Source organism: Aquila chrysaetos, chromosome 3, assembly GCF_900496995.4.
Source record: "Aquila chrysaetos chrysaetos chromosome 3, bAquChr1.4, whole genome shotgun sequence".
Classification (NCBI taxonomy): domain Eukaryota; kingdom Metazoa; phylum Chordata; class Aves; order Accipitriformes; family Accipitridae; genus Aquila; species Aquila chrysaetos.
This window is the reverse complement of record NC_044006.1, coordinates 49906383-49922610: the sequence shown is the minus strand read 5'-3', so window position 1 is coordinate 49922610 and position 16228 is coordinate 49906383. Positions and strand designations below refer to the sequence as shown.

The following is a 16228-nucleotide window of genomic DNA, read 5'->3' as shown; positions in this document are numbered from 1 at the left end:
TAGATTTTTATTTTAATTTTTGAAGTCTAATCTCTTTGTAAAAGAGGTAATATTAAAAATGCTATGTGAAAAAATTATGTAGACAGAACCAAATCTGCATAACCAAATTGAATTAATTAGAAAAAGCCTTTATACCCTACACTCGGATTTAATGTGACTTTGAGGATATATAATCTCTGAGAGATAACAGTTTTGAAAATAGGAGGATTATTTTCTAGTTTGAATGTGTAAAAATGTTATAAATACCTCCTGCCACCCCCACAAAATGACAGTCAGCTAAACGGTGATATATCTGCACATGCATGGGGTAGATTGAGACAAAAAGGTCCATCTGCAGATCCATTGTCCACTCCCATTAGTCATCTCATTTGGCAAACTGAACATGAATCATTTGTGTCTGGCAGCTCTTATGCAGAAAAGATCACAGCAATAACATGAGATGTTGAAATGCTAAAAAGTCATCCTCCCAGGAGGGTTTTGCCAATTAGGAGAGGACTGAGAAGCCTGTGTTACAAGAGGTAACTCAGTATGGCTCAGGATCAGAAATGGGAAAGAATGGTGGGAGGCAGAACAAGAAAGAAAAGCAGCAAAAATATATAAGAGGAATTTGAGACCAAAAAAAAAAGTCTAAAAAGCTTTCAACACTGGTCTAGCTGGTAGAATGAACTGAAGTGTGGAAGCGGGTTCTAAAGATCTTGATCATTGGGTGGCTGCACTTCGTGCAGCTGTGTGGTGCAGGGATTGGGCTGATGTAAATGAAAAGCTATGAGTAAAGGCATTTAGGAGAGGACCCCGTAACAGGAGTACAGTGTTGAGCTTCTGTTGAATGCTCTTTCAGACTAGTATGTGTAGCCTTGTATCCAAATGCTTCAGAGTCTCATATGGATTATCTGTCAAATATTGTGAGATAGGGAAATAACATTATTAACCCTTCAGGGAAGACCAACAGAGGAAAAAGAGAAGCTAATTGGTATGTCTAAGGACATAAACACAGCCAGTGGCAGAGCAAGGAATTGAATCCTAAGTCTCCCGCTTGCTTCTCCAGACATGGATCATTCTCTTTTTCTGGATTTTCTGTCTTGTATCTTGTGACAGTGATGTATATCTTTCAGAAATCTGCATTTATGTCTGCTTTAGCGTGGAAGATGATAACCTGGTCCAGACAATAAAATTATTGCTATTGAATTTTAGACAGATTTTAAATAAATACTTTTTATTGTGTGGAGACATTTCAAGTACCACAGCAAAAAAATCTCATGGATGAAACTGAATAAGGATTCAGATTAGAAATATGAAATTAGACCTCTAAGTATGCAGTCAATACGGTCTAAGATTTAGCCACTCACCAAAAGTGTAGCAATTTGGAATTCATTTCTGCATTTATAAGGAGTTAGAAGAATTTCCCTGAAGAAGTTAGACTCTGGACAGACCATGGCAACACAGACAACAAGTGAGTTGCATCCTGTTACATATCAGAATAAGGGCAAGACCAGGGTAAAAGTCAGGCCCCTTTGAAGACCCTAAGCACAAAGATCATGCTGCTTTCCTACTCAGTCTTAAGAGTAAAACATCTGACCTACGCTGGTAGTTGTGGAAAATGAGAGATACCCAAAGCTTTACAGTCTTCAAAATACAATTAAAATCAAAGTCAGAACAGTGGCTGAGTCCCCAGCCTAGAATAAACCAGCTCCTGGCAGCTCTAGTCACCCTGTATGAGTTTATCATAGCATGGACATCGATGTGGGTAAGGACATTAAATTTACTTAGCTACAGAATTCTTAACTAGTTGCAAATTTGATTAACCTTTTAAATGTTTGCTTTCAAAAACTGTATCATTAAGGTCATGCCTCCTTCTAACACCCAGTGTTGCTTTCATATTGTTCTAAAAATTATTTCTTCACAGTCTCAGTTGTGCTTAAATACAAAGTATACAGGTTGCTTACAACTGCTGGAAATACCCTGGATTCCCTTGTTTAATAAGAGATACTATTCTCTGAGTGATGAAATAAAGCTGTGAAATAGAGCATTCCCTTTGTATGAAAAAATGGTTGGAATATTTTTGTGAATGATTGTGGTAAATCTGTTTCCCCTTATTGTCTTTGTTATGTATTAGTATTTAAAAAGTCATTGTTTTCCCATGAAAATATTGTTAAATCTAAAAGCTAGGGATGAATTTCAACAGGATTATTCCCTTTTATATCTAAGGAGCATTAGTCTTTTCTGGTTTTCACTTGTAAGTCCCCTGCTTAAATTCCTCTGTTGTCCATTCAAGGAGCAGGAACTATACCAGGAATCCTGGATGAAAAATAATCATGTAGCAGAAAAGATGATATAGTTCAGACATTACAGTGGGTGACAGTGCTACATGTAAAAGCATTTTTTGAAATGGTTTTGAATAGCAAGAATACTCTGTGAGACCAGAATAGGTTTATATGCAGTTCACAAAACTCTGTCTAGGCTACAGCCATGGCTGTGGATTATGTTACCTAAGCCTATTGCAATTCTTGCTGTAAGCTGCCCTCCTTATCTAGTAGTAAAAGTTGCAGTCCTTCTGTGGTGCTTAGACAGTGTGTTAAGCAGGCAGGGAATTGCTTGGGAAAGTCAGATGCCAGCATTTACTTCAGTGCTGTAACACTGGGAGCTTACGTGTGGCCAATAGACAGCTCCAGTTCCCTTCTTCCTGTACGCAGAAGCACAATGTGCCCTGCTGCTTGTGTGATACAAGCTCACCCTGTTATGTGATGTGACACTCAGTTGTATGTCTGCCAAGTGATGTGACAAAACCATGTTTTCCCGTTGTATGACCAAAGTGGGAATACAGTTACATCCGGTGGATGCGGAAAGGAAGGTTTTAGCCCTTACATTGACTCTGTCTCTTTGTGTTTCTGTTGGACATAGACATTTGAACCCTGTGATCCAGCACTACCTTCCTTAAGCACACCTTTGTACATTATCCATGTAGTCCAGAGGCTTCTTTGCATGGTTTTCCTACAGACAGGAAGCCTGATGAAGACAGAGCAGATGAAGCTCTGAGCTTGGCACACCCAATTCTTGTTTTCTTAGTTTGAAATAAATCTGCCTCATCATTTTTTAATATTTAAAAATAAAAAGAAAATAGTTAGGCATTTAAGATACTTATTCAATCAAACTAGTGATCTGTGAACCAAAAAATTCTCCTAGCAGTATTGCTCTGATGAATTCCAGTGGCTCCCAGGGGACTACCAGAGGATCAGCTCACAATACTGTGGACTTCCACTTCTCCAAATATGTCTTGTAGCAACTCACTGCTGTAGTCTCCAAAGAAACTAGAAAGCTGTTATTTCTCATATCACAGATTAAAAGAGGTGCATTGTCAAGCGTGATCAGTATTACATTTATTTGTATTGCATAACTTAACTGATATCATGTGATAGAAATTTTATGTGTTTAGTCCTGGCTCTGCTGTTTGAAAATGCGGGCTGTTGAAATAGTGCAGAATTGGATTTTAGGGAAAAAATCCTTGCCTTTTTATCTCAAAGGAGGTGAAATAGAGTATTTATGGAAAAATGCTCAAATAAGCTACATTAATGGCAAAAAAATATTTGGACAAAGTTTAGATGTCTGAAAACTGGATGTTTAAGTCAGAATTGAACATTTGAGACTCCCTTTATAGCAAATATAAACAAAAATAGCTACTCACAATTAATCTGATCCATCTATGCCATTTTAGGGAGATAAATGATTGTCTAGCAGTGTCTTTTTTATCTCCATTGGCTATAGCAGGATCCTGGGGTGACTAGCTCAGCATCAGAAACTAAGGTTTGGGTTTCTTAGTAGGGGGAGATAAGTCCTCCCCATTGATGAGTCCTCTAGCTGATACCCTGAATAAGGAACAGCTTCATAGCCCTCTCCAGGCTCACTTGCTCCTGCTAAGTAGTAGAACTGAACTTAAGTGAAGTTGATTTGGTTCAGTTCTATAATGCTGAAGCATTATATTTAATCTTACTCACTGGAAAGGAAGAAAAAACCCATTTATTGTGAGTTTGGTTTTTCTTTTCTCTTTTTTTTTTTTTCTTTTTTGGCAACACAAATATTGCTTTGAAAATAAGGTTATAGCAGGATAACTTTTTAATATAGAGCTGATCTAATTAACTTCAAATGGCAGGGGCTTATTCTTCTGGAGTGGAAAATCTGATGTCCAATCCTTCTTTTACTAGAAAATAATGAATACTCTAACTGTGCAGCATGGTGGCAGCTATGAAGATCTGCTTTGTTTTTTAAAAATCCAGATTTCAATCTTTCTGAGGGGATAAATGCAGAAGGAGAGTAATCTCTGGTCTCTCACAGGAGAGTCATTAAACTGGAGAAATATATTTGGCCTGTGTCTTTTTCTTACCTATTACTGCTACTCAAAATTATCAAGAAATACCGCTCTACTTTAAATTAGGCAGAAAAAAAGAATGAAAACATGTGTAAGCATCTTTAGTATTCATCATTCTGTCATAAATTATCTTGCTTTTCCAATAGAATATGGTTATTTCAAATTAAATATTTGCTAGCTACTGAGTCTATAGCTGCACTTTGCTTTTCAAGCAAAACTTAAAATGCAACAATCCTTGTCATATTCAGGGAACTTACAAGCTAGTTGGCCAGATCCTGACATTTGGTCTTTGCTTTATTGTTCTTTAGGTGCCAGTTATGGTCAATCTATTGTGTTTAAATTGTTGGCGATCACTGTCTCCCTGTTTTTCAATTGACAGCACACAGCAGGAGAGAATTTCAAAATGTCTGGCAAACTCATTACTCCTCATAACTACTGCTGTGCTCAGCTAACTGGAGTTGTGGCAGCATAAGCCTTAAATGGCTGACAGCATACTAAACATCATATTCATTAGCTTTCTTTTTCTTCTTTTTTCACACTTTTTTTTTCCTATTAAAAACTGCTCTCAGAAGAAGCTTTCAGTCACTTGAATGAACAGCAAATCAAAATGTAAAGTATTTTAAAAGGAAAATTAATGTCACAGTATTTTCTTACATAAAAATTTCTCTACATAACATGTTATGTACTGTAGAAATACTTTCTACAATTTATTTCTTCCCAAATGCTAAACAACACATAAGATCAACAAAACTGCCTATGCATCAGATTTTGGGATAATAGTAAAGAAGAGACACAGTGTCTCCCTATTGTAATTGCTTTATGAAGTGACGTACAGCTGATACACCTCCTACAGATAAATCCCAAGATCCAGGATGTATCAAGGTTCCTGTCTTGCCCATACACCAAAACTCACTGCATTAGTTAAATGCTTATTCTGTTATTTGGTGGTGGTTTTGCTTTGTTTTGTTTTGTTTTGTTTTTCCCCAGAGAGGGCTGACTATACCAAGAAGACATTGGGAGTGCATTGTATGTGTTTTCTATGGAATGTTTTCTATGGAGTCCAAATGCAGAGACTTTTTGATCACCAGAGACTGCACCCTGACTCCCTGCCCCGGACTGTGAACATAGGATGCACACAATCTCAATCATCATCAGAAACTGCCAAAGTGATCATGGAAATTGAAGATGGATTGATGGGACTGAGGAATTTTCTGTTACAACCAGCTCTTGAAGACACTTGTCAGGGAGCCCTCTGAAAAGGAGTCCTTCAGTTAGCAGCAGAGAGACCTGAATGGACTAATGCTCATGACCACGCCTTTATCATAGCATCCTTCCTAAAAGAGATTTCATATTTCTTGCCTCATGCCTCAGACTTTTCATACGTGGTGGTTTTATGTACAATTCTGTATGTCTGAATTTTCTTTTCTCCTTTCCAAGCTACATTGCTTCTCCCATTTGGCATTTGGACACGGTTGAATGTTAAATTTTTAAAATTTTCATGTTAAAAATTTCTGGTGGAGAAATTCCATGAAGTTTATTACAAGTGAAGACACCTACATGTAGATATAGATATAATTTAGGGAATTGGAGATTGATATGATGGGAATACTTAAGATACTGACAAAAGAGATCAGTTCTGGGCTTTGAAACAAAACATTACCAAATTAATCCACTAAACCCCCACATTTTATGCCAACGGTTAGTTCTTACAAATTACTAGCTATTATCACTGCATCTACAGAACTGCTAGTCTTTAACAATTGCTTCATAAATTAGCTGAGTAACCTTCTTGCATATTTGGCATTATGTCCTGCCTATTTACAGTCTCTTGTGCTTATCTTGTTCTTTACTTACAATTTCTTGTTGCCTGGATCCCTCCTACATTCAGCCGCACACATCTTTGCCCCTTTGCTGTCACATTGCTCATATACTTATGTAAAATGCATGTACAGAGTGTCTGCCTGTGACATTGCAGCCTTACAGCCACTGTTTTGGCTGCATATCGAATGAAGGGGCCTTAGTCATTTACCAACAAGTTGAAAATGAATCAGATTTCTTCTGACACTTCTGTTTATGGTTGGTATGACCCTTTGTCACCTCATCCATCCAATAAAATTTTCATTAACAGCAAGAAGCTGCTGCTTTCTATTGCATGGTTGTGCAAAACCATTATAGGAAGTAAATCTTAATAGAGATGCAAAAATACTTATCAATAAAATAATTCTAATTTATTCTTGTGGAATTTGTGTTATTAAACTCTTTGTTGTGTACTTACTGACTTGAAGAGACACTCAGTTTTACATATGATACCTAAAGAACATTAATATCATGGTATGTAAATATGATTGGGCAGTCTTTGACTACCAGTTTATTGAGATCTGCAGCCTAAATAAAGGAATGCTAAGAGACTCATACTTCCTGTCATCCATGAAAAAAAGAAAATGCTAGAGGAGATAGTACTTTGTTGTTCAAGAAAGTTTTTACTGAATGTGCATATATTTCTACAGATTTTAAACACATGTTAGAAATCCTTTCCTGATTTACTTTTCTATATAACTTAGCTCCGTTTTAGGAACATGTATATGAACTTTGATCATTATGATTTTTACTTTGCATAAAATACTTAGCAGAAGTACCTGATGGTGAGTGGTGTGGTTGCAGGGGTGGCCTCTGTGGGAGGAGGCCAGGGATTGCCCCATGCTGGACGTAACCAGTTCCGGCCATCTCCTTCATGGATCTACCACAGGACACAGTTGAGCCCATTGGCAAAGCTGGTGGAGCCTCTGTGAAAACATATTTAAAGGAAGGGTAAAAATGCCAGACAAATAGGAGTGAGGAAAACCAGTGAGAAGCAGCAGTATGAACACAAGGGTCAGAGAAGGAGGAGGAGGAGATTCTCCAGGGCCAGAGCAGAGATTCCTCTGCAGCCTGTGGAAGAGACTATGGTCAAGCAGGTATTCTCCTGCAGCCCATGACAGGACCATGCTGAAGCAGATATCCACACTGCATGGAGGACTCCACACTGGAGCATGTGGATATTTCCTAAAGGAAGTATGGTCCCTGGCGAGCCCATGCTGGAGCAGATTTACCCAAAAGGACTGCAGCCCATGGAGAGGCCCCACACAAGAGCAGGGGAAAAGGAAGGAGCAGCAGAGAGGAACTGTTATGAACTGACTGTAACTCCCTCATTCCTCATCCCCCTGCGCTGCTTGGGGAGGGAGGAAGTAGAGAAGTCGGGAATGAAGGAGTGAAGTTGAGCCTGGGAAAAAGGAGGGATAGAAGGAAGGTGTTGTTTTAATTTTGTCTTCATTTCCCGCCACCCAAGCCTGTTTCAGTTGTCAATATTTAAATTAATTTCCCCAAAGTCAAGTCTGTTTTGCCCCTGATGGTAATTGGTAAGTAATGTCACTATCTTTATCTCAACCTGCAAGTTTTTTTAATCTTTTTTTCTCCCCCAGCAGAGGGCATGTGAGAGCAGGGGGAATGAGAGAGGCTGGGTGGGTATCTGGCATCTGGCCAAGGTCTAACCACCATAGCTGGAAATGACAGGTTATACATCTATTTACCACTTTGATCAAAAGAAGCAAATCATAAGCTCATACCAAAGAAAATAATTCATCTTTTAAGGTACCAGTTGATCTCACAGATAAGTATAGTCTTACCCACCCAACAAAATAAAAGTGACTCAACAGACCAAACAAGAAAAATTTCATTACTTACAGTAATTCAAGGGGGACATCCAGAATAAGTATTATTACTGGGTACTAAATCCAAATCAGTTACCAGGCTTTTTGTTTCTTACTTTTGTCTCTCTTTGATGATAAAACCTCATTTTACAACATAATAAAATTCTTAGTTTAAGCAATTTTTATAAGAATGCCAAAGGATTTATATTTTAGACAACACTGATTGTTGGGGCATGTTTTACAGAAACTCATTACTTTTAACTTATTCATGTTCTTTCTCTGATGGAAACTTTAATTGTTTCTCAACTATTTAAGATAAGGCTCTTTTGAAATTTGTAGTTAAAAATATCGTATGTCTAAATGTAAACCATTGCATAATCCCTTTCTGATTCTATTGCTGTGTGAATACTAAAAGAAAGTGCCTACAATATAACAAGGCCATCTGATGTTATAACTGGATAACAAAGTATAAAGCCATTTAACTGTAACCCCCCCCCCCCCCCCCCCCCCCCCAATGAACCCCAAACAACACTGTCATTTGGGGAATTAATTAGGAACCTGGCAATGCTCAAGCAACTTCCTTACCAAACTAAAAAAAGACAAAATCCATCTTTCAAAGATGAAAGGTAAATGAGAAAAAAGAATGCCTTCTCAATTGTCCATTTAAATGTAAAAAGGCCCCTTAGGAATAATTAAATTTAAACCCCCCACACTATTTCGAGAACAGAGAAATAAGGGTGTTTGGATTTATTTGAAACAGAAATTCAACTCCTAATGGGCCCTGGGGAAAATAAAGGGAAATAGCAGAAAATAGACTAAGTTAAAGGGCAAGACCTCCAACTTTAAAAAGATTGTCAGAACTTCCTGACAGATAAGCAAAGGCAAAATGACAGAGACGGTGAAACAAAATTATAACCCTACTACATAGATCACCAGTTCATGAGCTTAAACTGCTAACAAGGCAACCCAAAAAAGTGTTAAATGAATGAAAGTATGACAACACTTAATTCTGAATCTGGGGAAGACTGGAAGAGCCTTTCTTTCCTTCTTCCCTGAAGTTATGGAGAGAAAGGGATATAAAGGTCCCTGAACTGAATACAGAACACAGTCTGGTTCCTTCTTTAGCTTCACAATGCTCATCACAACTACTTATTGCTGCTAAGTCTGACTCACAAACAACTAAAAATGAGTTTATAACAAAGCATTGCTAAATACCACGAAAAGCTGGGATAACAATATGACTGTACTTAAAAGGTTGTGATGACATGTACTTTGGCTGGAAATACAGCTAAGACTTCAGCATGAATTGGTAAAATTAATTTGAAAGACAAGTTCAGGGAATTAGTTTGAAATGCACTTGAAATATTTTTCATTTAAAATTGTTCATGCTAAATACTCTAAGTGAAGTGATCTTTGTGTATTATCATTCTAACTATACTTTGTTTTAATTTTGTACCATTTCTTAAGCATAGACTTGTCAAACTGAAAATGTAGAAGTGCTGCTATTCATCCTCCAGCTAGTATAAATTAAACTGTTCGTATGGCTATTTGGATGCTCTGAGAAATGCTTCTGTGACACACTATGTCAGCAAGTACATTTTGATCATTGGTCATAGCCAAGATTTGAATGTGATCATTGGTCATAATCAAGACTGGTCATTGTCTTTAATGTGGTGTCCTCAACACTTGGTAAGTGACCTCTTTATGACTGAAAAAACAGTCATTTTTAAAAGAACATCGGAAAATTGAAATGTAATTTCTTGTTTCTTTAGACTTCAATTTCTTTTTACAGAAAAGAACTTGGCACTCAGTGAACTGGAAACCTGCTGATCACATGAAATGTCCTTGTCTTATTCTACTTTATCTGCTCTAGGTGCTCACCAGAAACTAAATCCTTGGGGTTTCAAAAGGATGGGTGCTGGTTTTGAAGTGTCTTTCAAGGTAACTAGATTAGATTATTAGCTATTGAGAAAATGCATTGTATTCTTTAAAATCAGAGTTTAAAATCCAGAATCCTGTATCAGAAGCTTAGGTTATATGGGAAGATGATGAGATACCTTCAGATGATATCTAGGGCAGTTAGCTTTCTTAGCTGCCAAGAACTGGTTGGGAGGAATACAGAATTCAGGGTGCCTCTGTAACTCTTCAGGGAAGTTATGGGTCAGGGCTGCTAAGAACTAGAGTCCCTACTGTTTTGATATACATACCTGGAGCCCTCTCCTAAAGATAGGTGCTTATCTCTTGCCCTTTTTTCACACTTCCTGTTATAACTCCTTCATCCCCTTCCTCCTTCTCTCCCTCAACCATTTCAGGGAGCTCTAGTTTTGAATATGCAGATGCACATAGAGACTGGAGTTGGATATGTAAATTGCCATATGTCCTGCTTAGGTGTTAACATCTCCTTTTTGAACGTGGAATCTGCCAAAGTTCCTTAATAAGCAACAGCTGAAATCCAGAAACTAAAGATGTCAGAGAAAACTCATCCTAAATTTCCATGAAACCCACATTTCACCCAGGTGGTATCCGTGCCCGAGTCCTGTGGTTCTGGAGTACATTGATAGAATCTAGAATGTTTTAGAGCTGAAACAAACCCATTCTTTTTAAAATTTCAGGTAAGACCTCACCAGTAACTTTAATTTTCTCTTCAGATTTCCTTGCAGAAGAAAAGAAATGTCTCCTTGACATTTTTCTCTATCTGTACAAACTACAGATTTTACCACTCCTGTTTAAAAACTGGGGCCTGATATTGCTCCTGCCTCATACTTTTTTTCCCAGGGTAATTTCTTTGCTGTTAGATAGTTCACATTCACTAGAGTAATGTGTTGGTGACTGAAGCCTCAAAACTTAAAATGAAGCTATACAGATTATTATATTTTGAAGGACTATAAGATAGCTTTAATACTGAAAACATGTTCTTTGGAATTATATTACAGATTAAGAACATCATACCACATCTTCTGAAGATCAAATGCAATATCATGTCCTTAACTGATGTAGATCTTCATATCTTCAAGATATATCAGTAGTACTATTCGGCTTCCCACCGGCTGAGAATCCAGCTGCTGTTTCCTCATGATCACATAAGATTTTCTTATCTGACCAAAACACTTGTCTAATTCCTATTCAAAACCAAATGTGCAGTACATTAAAGATGAACTAAGACTGGATTGTACTTCAGGCACCTGGAGTTGCCTTTTTTTGCTACTAAAAATTCTCTTTACTCATGGACATTACAAACTGTGGATCTGTCATGATTTTTACCTTGCTGCCACAAAGTTTTCATTGTAAAAGGTGATATTGCAGCAGCACAGATGTCACAGAGTATGCTAATCAGTAAAGAGCCATTTTGTGATTTCTTTTCCATAAGTGTGTTTTATAGGGCAAGACTTAAGAATTATGTAATTTAAGATGCTGGCAGCTATTGGTTCTGGAATTGATTTGATGTTTAAATAACAATTTTGTTTCCTCAAAATTTTGATGTACTCGCTCACAGTGTACTGCAACTTAAGCAAACAGATCTCAGTCCTCCTTACATTAATGTTTTGTTACTGCTTTCCATGGGAACAGGGTTACACTTTTGATTCAGTCATTCTTTTTCAAAGGAAATCTAACTCCTGTGTTCGACAGAGACACATAGAGTCCTGGAATTTTAGTAGCCAGGGGAATGAAGATCAGTTGTATTCTCACTTGACAATTTTGAGTCTCAAGTTCTAGATCTTGTACAACAGAACAGAAGCAGAAGTGTTTGGGAGTGGAGACTTTGACTTCATGCTGTACATGCCAACTATATCCCAACTTTATGTTTACATCTGTATTACTTTGAAAAAGTATTAGTTTCTGTTCCTCCAAGGCCCATTTGTAGGTGTGCGCTATAGGGTATACCTTATATTAGCAATTATTTCCTTGGCTAATCCTCAAAAAGGGTAGAAAATTACTTAAAAATTAGTGACCTTAAATTTGCCCCTCCAATTGCATTCTCTATGACATTTTAGTCTAGTACTATATTTATATCCTCTTTTTGATTTTAAGTTTTTTTGCTATACAGTATTTTAAGTTTAATCAAAAGTCAACTTAGAAAGGCCATTCTGCCTAAGGGATATTTTTCCATTAAGTATTTGACATATTGGTGGCCTTGAGGGATTATTGGTTTTTGAAGAAATATTAACAGCTGGAAATTTGCATTTTAATACAGTTCTCCTCAACTACTCAAGCAATTTTATTTTTAAGACCTGTGACAGGCTTCAAAGCCCTAGTTCTAAAGCAATCTTGCCAAGTAGTAGCTAACATAATTTTACTACAAGTGATTAAGTTTCCTAATAGGTTTTCCTTTTCAAAATCCTGTTTGAGGTGTCTGTGAAATCAATACCAAAACTTTGTGATTTGTACTAGAACTAGCATTGCTAATTTGGCTGAACTAGAGGGAACTGGAAAAAGAACTCCCCTCAAAATGCTCAAACCCAAAGAAAAAGAAAGTGAAAACTAAACCAAAACATCACAGTCATACCATAATTATGTTCTCTAAATCTAAGGAGGATGAGAACATCTGTAAATTGGTATCCTTGATGAGTTTGTTAAAATTATGACTATACAAATAGGTTATCATAAACATTTGTGTTGTTTACTGATATCTGTGGCTTTTAGGCAAATCAGATGCAGGAATAGGCATTTAGAGTAAAATTGGAACACACCGCACACTATGGAACTGCTGATACCATCACTATGAACATGGTGTCTGCCCCAGCTGCCATTCAAATGAAAATGCCCATTGACTTCATGCACTTTGTTGTCAACCCAGCAAAGGACTTACGAGTCAGTGACAGTTTTGAAAATGGGTTGGACTGAGTCAGTCTTTCCTGACATGTTAGTATTGCTGGTTGAAATTAAACTGACCCAGTTTGATCAAGTAATCATACATTAGAGTATGATAGATTTGTTTTGAGAATGAAATTGGCAAAATTTGGATGATATAGGAGTTTAACTAAATCTTTAAATTTTAGAATATAGTTAAACCACAACTGGCTGCAGTTGTAGAATGGAGAAAAAAGACACTAGCTTGGAAAACACATTGCCAAAGTTTTCAGTAATTATGAAGTCTAGTGTACCTATTATCTTCAATGAACTCATTTCAGAGGAAAATATGATGTAATTTCTCTTTCAGAAAAAAAATGCATATAAACCTGATCAAAAGTCCACCCTAACTGTTGGGAGCTTTTCCATTGACCTTAGTAGATCTCAGATCAGGTCTGAAATTTATTATTAGAATCCAAAGTATTTTAAACAGAGGAAGTAAGCTTTCTGCTTACTTTACTGGTTTCCATAGTAAGAAAGGTTTTTATTTATAACAGTGTGGATAACATAGTCATGGTCTCATTGCAACTGAAAGTCTATCAACTGATTGTTCCGTTACATTCAGTAGTTCACATAAGAACATGGAAGAGATTCGCTGAATATCACCATGAAAATTCTACTGGATATTTTGGAAAAAAACCCCCAAAACAGACTACATTTCCAAACCAGAGATTCATGAGTCAGTTACCTTTTGAGTTTAGTTCCAAAATAATGAGATTATTTGTTTTTTAATGAATGCATTTTTTGTGCGTTTGCCTTTTGGTTTCTGAATTTTAATTTTCCATTCATAGTATGAAATACTTAACATTGTTTACTCTCCACAACTTATTTAAGTGATTTCCCCTTCACCGATAATCCCCTTTCCATAGTCTTTCCCGAAACTGCCAAATCAGTCCTGGACCCAAAGCGCCCACAGTAAGTCTGAATTCAACCCCCATATCTGCCCATACCCTCAAATCAGCATCCAGTCCCTTATTCTGCCCCAAACCTCCACTTTGATTTCTCCATTAACTCTTCCACACTAAAAGGCCTGTGTGGCCTTCCACAGCGGAGTGCAAGCCTAGAGATTAATGTTGCATTGAGTGTCTCTCGCCAGTCTGCTGGTTGCCATCTTCTAATTCACATATGGATTGAATGTCTGCAGTGAGGTGAAGAAACAAATATGGAAGTAATCCCTAGAAGGGTTAATATGCTTTTAATCCTGTTGGTCCCATATAATGATATGCCCTGGTAGAAGGAAAGGGACATTTACTTTAGAGCCTGTCTCAGATCGTGGCTGGAATTGGATGCCTCAGAGGGATGGGCAAGGAATACTGTAGAAATAATCTGGATTAACCTGCTCATCAAGTCTTTTTTTTCAGATGTCCTCAAGTTTTTTTTTTTGTCTAAACAAAGACGCTTCTGTTTCTTTTATACATATTTTTCTATGTCAATGTCAATTTTTTCAAACTGTAACAGCTCAAACTGTGATGAAACTGGTTTATTCTTAAGGCTTCAATAATGCCTTTGGATTCCATAGGCTAACTCAGAACTGATAAATGATAGGAATTATAAGAAGTGTTTCTCTGACTCAGTTTTAAGTGAATTTTCTCCTCTCACTTGCATTTTAATTTCAAATCCAATATCACTACCATTATTCAGAGCAAGGTCAGAAAAAAAACCCTCAATTATACAGTCAAAAATTGTTCTGAAAACTGTGTGGAGATGAGAAATTTTAGGATATTTGGCAAACTCTCACCAGTTTAGAGAAAAGAAAATCTAATAATTTAAATAGGTAGAGGTGAATCCATTTCATGTAATGACCTATAAAAGACTGTTTAAAAAGAAATATGACTGTCTACACTGCCCTGGGCTCAGTAAAAAGTCCTCATTGATGTAACATGAGTTTGTATGTGGGGAATGCAGTTGTACTTTGAAAGTTATGTACGTATCCCTTTGGTATATTTCCTAAAAATGAATAAGTTTTAATGTACCAGTAACTGAATACATCCCAAACCCCAAAAACTTCCTTTTAAACTGGTAATTATGTAACAAAATCTGTGTTGCATCAAACTTGGTAAGACCAGTGTGTTGATTCAAACACCTCAGGCAAATAAGATACACACATAAGAATATGATTACAGCTAGAGGCTGTAACTTTATTAACCCAATTAACATAATGATAACTGGGGAGATGCAAAACAGCTATTTCACCCAATATCACTACCTAACAGGAGTCCTCCAGAGTACTTTTACCTAGGATATATCAATCAAGTTAATAATGAAACAACAAACTTAATTTACATTCCTCAGCAGCTGACAGCCAAACCCTTTCCTGTTTTCTTCTTGCGTCAGAGATCAAGGTGAAGAATGTCTCAGCCTATGCTTAAAACTTTCCCATATACTGGGGCACATCAGCCACTAACTTGGAAAACACTTGAGACTGCCTGAAAATTTTTCTCTTGAATCACCTTGTACCTTGTACCATAAGGTCCTAAATTTCAAATTCGCAAAAACTGCAGGAAAAACATATTCTAAAACAATTGCTACTAGTTTCTTGGGTGTGTGAAACAGGAGAAAATTTACATTGCAGAAAATTAATTTCTAGATACAATAGAGGACGAACAACACACAGTACAACACTGTCACAAAATTCAGGAATCAAAGATTGGCTATAACCTAGAAATGCAGAAAGAACTAGAAACGAGACAGATTTGCTTAGTAAAAGCTAAAAGTTAATTGTAACATTGAGCCCATGTAATGGTTTAGGTTGCAGGTGTAGAAAAACTGGAGTCATGACTGATTTTACTTTTATGTAATAAGCTATAGTTGAAATATCTTTTATCACTAACTCTAGGCTTTTATTGTGTTAAGGATATCCTTATTAAGGAAGACCTTTATAATGTACTATGAGAAATTTTATTGGTCCAAAACCCCAGGAACTAAGTAACAGAGCTTATAAAAATTATACTAGAAAAATGACAGGTTTTTGGTAGAAAATGCTGAGGCATTGGAAGGGAACTTTCCACATGAATGTACCTGGGGTTTTTTTGTTTTTTTTTTTTTTTAATCAGGAAAGATTTCTCTTATTCAGCATTTAATTTCTGTCAAAACTAGAAGAAAGCAATCCTGCCATTGCCATGCACCAACAGTATTAATAAACAGACCTCAGATCTTTGCTCTGATTCATCTGGAAAGAAGGACTTGAACTTGCAATTTTTATATCCCAGGGGAGCGGCACTTAGCTGCTGTCTCTTCTGAGGGGAGGTTCTCTATTTTTTCCATAAAACCCCTTCAGAATTCTCAGTTTTGGCTTGATGTGGAGTAACCACAGGCTAAGATAATAATTTCCTAC

At 36.9% G+C, this 16228-nt stretch overlaps 1 protein-coding gene across 1 annotated transcript in view; it reads left to right on the top strand.

Moving 5' to 3' along the window:
* The window catches only part of NXPH1 (neurexophilin 1), a 232004-nt gene extending 218407 nt beyond the window's left edge, over positions 1 to 13597 (top strand). The window contains exons 4-7 of the transcript XR_005932126.1: positions 7819 to 7909; positions 9920 to 9987; positions 10435 to 10658; positions 10980 to 13597. The gene's annotated coding sequence lies outside the window, so the exon portion shown is untranslated. The remainder of the gene's footprint in view (positions 1 to 7818; positions 7910 to 9919; positions 9988 to 10434; positions 10659 to 10979) is intronic.
* The last annotated feature ends 2631 nt before the right edge of the window (positions 13598 to 16228 follow it).